General features: G+C 33.7%; 1 pseudogene; it reads right to left on the bottom strand.

Moving 5' to 3' along the window:
* Positions 1-1869: 1869 nt before the first annotated feature.
* LOC120160147 lies at positions 1870-3489 on the bottom strand (annotated as a pseudogene).
* Positions 3490-4921: the final 1432 nt, after the last annotated feature.

Raw genomic sequence — 4921 nt, 5'->3', positions numbered from 1 at the left:
CAACTGATATGGATTATCTGGTGGCAACAATTAATCAGTAAAATTGTTTGTTTCCAGCTAGGAACTGAGTAATGTGAACTTATTTGTACTTTGTATTCAACAGGACATGCAAGTGCAGACAAAAGATTTAAATAACAATTCGAGTTATGATACGTCATTTTTTCTCGTACGCCGCTCAGCTTTTGTGTTGATCAACAGCTTTGCAAAGGGGAAAATGACCAAATTGCAGACCTCTAAAGAAAGATACAATGAAGATAAAACATTGAAGTCAGCACATTGGAAACAACCTGCAATTGCTCTAAACTAAACATGAAATTCCATTCATGAAAAACTTGGTGATCCAACAATGGACTGTCCATTCAGCCACGTCCAAAGAGCTTGATCCTAAAATAATTAATGGACTGTGCATTATGCTTATCCTACCATTTTTGCCTTAATGAACCTTTGTGCTTTGCTTAGCTTGGACTGTTTATTCTTGGACTAATAAACTTAACGTTTCTAACTCATTAAGCGATTTCAATGATAAAATAAAGTGTTGTTTTCTTTAGAGGTTTCGAATTTGAGCAACTGTATTTGCAAGTTGTGTGCATTATCAATGGTTAAAAAATTATAAATATATACTACCTTGTAATCATTACAACTATTAAAGAATATTTTTTACATGTTAAATTTTTATTTATAAATACATAAATTGAATCACCAATATCAATTTACTATAAGAATTTGACTTTTAATATAAACTCTAATCACAAAAGTGTCTTGTAATTATTTTTTTAGGAAAAATCATTAAAAAAATTATTATTTTGTAAGAAAAATGATCGTCAAGAAACATTCGTGTCATTAAATTTTACATTGAAAATCAAAAGATTATAGTTGATTCATATATATTATTTCATTTGCATATAAATAAAAATTTGACCCTTAAGAAATATCGAACAGTTTATTAGTTCAATTTTTTCCTTTTTGGTTGTTATTTTTAATGTTTTTATATTTTATTATTTTTTACACTTTATTACACTTTCTATTCAGTTTTAATGATTCTTATAAATTTATATATACTAAAAATATATTATTATGGTTTTTTAATATTTTATTTATAATAAGTCAAATTATATGATTAGTACTTGCAATAAGCATAAGCATAAACTGTAAATTTAATCTTTATACTTTAATTTGATCATTTTTAATCTTATACTTTTCGTATTTTAAAATTTTAAAATATTAGAAATTTTGAAACATACAAACAAAGTGAATTAATAAATAATTTTATAATTAAATTTGTTCTTAATATAAACAAACTAAAATATAGTTTTTCTAAACTCATTCATCTAATAAATGAATATATTTTTTATTAATTTAGAGTAAGTACAAGATAATATCTATTCAAAAATAACTCTCAACATTTAACATAAAACACTTGTAACTCTTGGCATTGTTGGTGCTCGAACCTGAGAGCTTAAGGAATAACAACAATTCATTTACCACTAGAGTTCATGCTATTTATACTTTTACTTTTTTAGCTTAACAAATGAACAACATACAAACGTTTAATGAATAATTCATCAAACACTTTGTTCATTTATTACAATAATAATGATCTAATAAAAATAATTTTTAATTCATGGATCGAGGAAGGTGAAAGATTTTTAAATACCTTTGCATGAGCAATCATAAGTAAAAAAATGGGAAAATAGTCTAGATGGTGACTTATTTTTATAAAAGTATCATATTAAAACAAATAATGAAAGATATACAATTTCTACCTTTGTAATTTTGAAGAAAATAAATTGCAGGCCAAGAGCTATTGAATATTTATCACCCATTAAAGAAATTATTAAAAATGAAAGTAGTACTTAAATTTGTAAATTTCGTACAGAATTATGGGATCAAAGTTAAAAGATAAAAGATGGTAATCAGCTACACCATTATCTTAGACATTGAATTCATTGGAAAAGGGCATGGTGGAGATGGAACCTGGACTGCACCTTCAAGCATCATCGACATTGTCCTCATAGATGACTTAATAATGGCTCATATTGCACACACCAAATCGCTACTTTCAGTTGCATCTCCAATCTCCCGAGATCCTTTCTAGACTCTTCATCGTTTTGGACGAGCTTTTCGATCATCCCTTCGCTGTAGCAGTCGTACGCCCATTCCGTTAATATCGCTTCTTCCTCTCTATTTCGACACATTTCCTGCAGCATATGATCTCCAACAGCATCACTCCGAAGCTGTAAACATCTACCTTGACCGTGACCGGGGTGTTTCTGAACCACTCGGGTGCAACGTACCCTTTGGTGCCTCGTACGCCGGTCAGCGTTTGAGTTTTGCTGTTGATCAACAGCTTTGCTAACCTGAAATCGGATATCTTGGCTGTTAAGTTATCATCCAAGAGTATGTTTTGTGGTTTGATGTCACAATGGATGATCTGTGTGCTGCATTCTTCATGCAAGTATGTGAGGCCTTTGGCGATTCCGGATGCGATTTGCAACCTTTGTTGCCAACTCGGCCTTAGAACTCCGAAAAGGAAGCTCGACAAGGAACCATTCCCCTGTTCTTTGAATCCGTTTGTGGCTCGTTCAACTTCTTTGTTGTGAATGAACGCAGATTTGTCTCTATATCTCTTCTGCTACAAACGGTACAGTCCGCGTCTCGAAGTCTTCTTCTGTATAAGCAAAACCATATCGAGGAAATTGCGGCAAACAACATGAAATTGAAGATTGCAGAGGTTCCCAAGAGAACTGAAAGGATCAAAAACAGCTTGATTCTGATTTTCATCACCGGGTTGTGGAGTGTCAGGGTTTTTCCGAGAGCCATTTGACTTTGGTACCTTAAATAGAGCTGTTCGATCAATGGCTTGTCTGTTAAACCACCCATTTGAGAGAGGTATTTCTTTTTCCAACAAGTTCCAGTTCTATCTGAACTTAAACTCGGATCCTGTAAAATTGCAACCGCACAAGAACAGTCGAGAAGGCAAGGTTGCCTGCATTCCAACTCAGTTGCCGGTTGCAATATTCCATAGTCACTGTAACGGAAATCGGAAAACGATATCCGCTCGAATTCGAACCGATCTGCATCTATGGTGGATCCATCCGTGTTGCAATCTTCAGGGTAGCTTGTGTAATCTTGTTTGCGGCCGGTGTATGGATTCTTTTCATCCAAGAAGGAAAATCCAGGGGGACATGTGCAATTAGGCCTCCCATTGATAGGCTCACAAATGCTATTATATCCACAAGGTCCAGCTCCAAGTGCAGCCGTAGTCTCAACAAATCTCCGGCAAATATCATGCGGTCTAAACCACAAGGACCAGCTTCCGCCGCCGCCATCACTCGGGTTCCTCGGGTTGGAATAGAGGGTAAAAACTCCATCGAAACCAAGTGTTGCCCTGTAGTAGTTTAAGTCTGGTCGCGGAACCACGTTTTCTGGTGCAAGGTTGAGTAGACTTCCACTCGAATTCAGGATTTGAATACCCGGTATCGTTGAAGATCAACCGAGAACTGTTACCGAGAGGATAGTAAGTTTTGTAAGGCTTTTCAGTGAACATGTCTATTTGATTAAGTATGAGATATCCTTGGTCGAAACGAAGTTGATATTTCCCCTTTCTGTAATTTGTTTCGGCCAAAGCCGAAAAAAGACTGCCATTAACATCCAATTCTTGATTGGGCAAGATGGTGCCCGTTGGATATTTGAAGCTTTCCCATAAGTTGACTGAGTTTTCACTTGCGATCACAAAGTTCCCTGTATCGAGCATGGCTGCATGAGATACTCAAGAATCATTAGTAGCGCTTCGGGAACTCCATAGCTCGTTGTTTCCAGGGTCGGTAAGCACGAGACTGCCGGTTCCGGTAAGCTCCACCTTCGAATTTCGAACAGCTGCCTCTGGACTCTCTGTATTGCTATTAGCATATACCACACGATGGTACTCTCTGGTATCTTAGCATACCATAAGAATGGGACGAAAACCGAGGGCGAAATCCCCAGATGGCGATTGCCATGCCGCGGATTCACATTAGGTAGATAGAAAATCGCCCACACTTACATTGTGTTGAGCATCAACAGTTGTGAAAATCCATGGGGTGGTTATAAAGATGAGCAGGAAAAGATGATGATGAGGAAGTGGTGATACCATTAAAGCTGAAAATTTTGGAAATTTAACCTTTAAGAGACTGAATTGATAGTTTCTTAGGCAGAAGGTACTTTAAAAGGGCCCGAAGCCTATTGTTTTCAAAGGAACAACTTCCTGGAAAGTGGAAAGTCCCAAGCTTTTGTTGGAAAAAAGTGAATTTCATTGTTTTTTATAATATTCTTAATTTAAAAATTAGTAGTATAATTATTATTTGAATATGTTAAATTAAAAAGTATTTGTTATATTTAACTATAAATATTAAATAAATTGTCTTAAAAGTGACCTAAAATCTATCCTAAGAAAACTATGTATTATTTCCGATCAAAAGATCAATAAAGAAAATAGCATTTTTCTTTATATTTAATTTTTTTAAAGATGATTAACATCTTTTATTTTATTTCCTTAGGTTTGATTTCATCTAGGATTGTTGTATAACAGTCCTAAAACATTATAAACTCGTTCTTTATCATTAATTATTATTTATTATTATTATTATTTATCTATATTATTTTCAAACTTAACGACTTTTTATCCAATAACTTTCAATTCAATGTTAATAAATACAATGTACTATTTATTTAAAGATAATTCTAAATCATTTAGTATTAAATGTTTATATCTCTAACATTTTTGGTACTCGAACCCGATATCTCAAAGAATAACAATAATTCTTTTACAACCGAGATCATTTGATTCGTGTTGATATCTTTCAAACTTAAACAATGTGTACGGGAGTTGCAATTTATTAAGTTATATGAGAGTTTAATTTTAATTTGGGGGTTTGATTAGTGA

Source organism: Hibiscus syriacus, unplaced genomic scaffold (assembly GCF_006381635.1).
Source record: "Hibiscus syriacus cultivar Baekdansim isolate YM2019G1 unplaced genomic scaffold, ASM638163v2 tig00111392_pilon, whole genome shotgun sequence".
Classification (NCBI taxonomy): domain Eukaryota; kingdom Viridiplantae; phylum Streptophyta; class Magnoliopsida; order Malvales; family Malvaceae; genus Hibiscus; species Hibiscus syriacus.
Note: the sequence above shows the minus strand (reverse complement) of the source record. Positions and strands in the feature narration are given on the sequence as shown.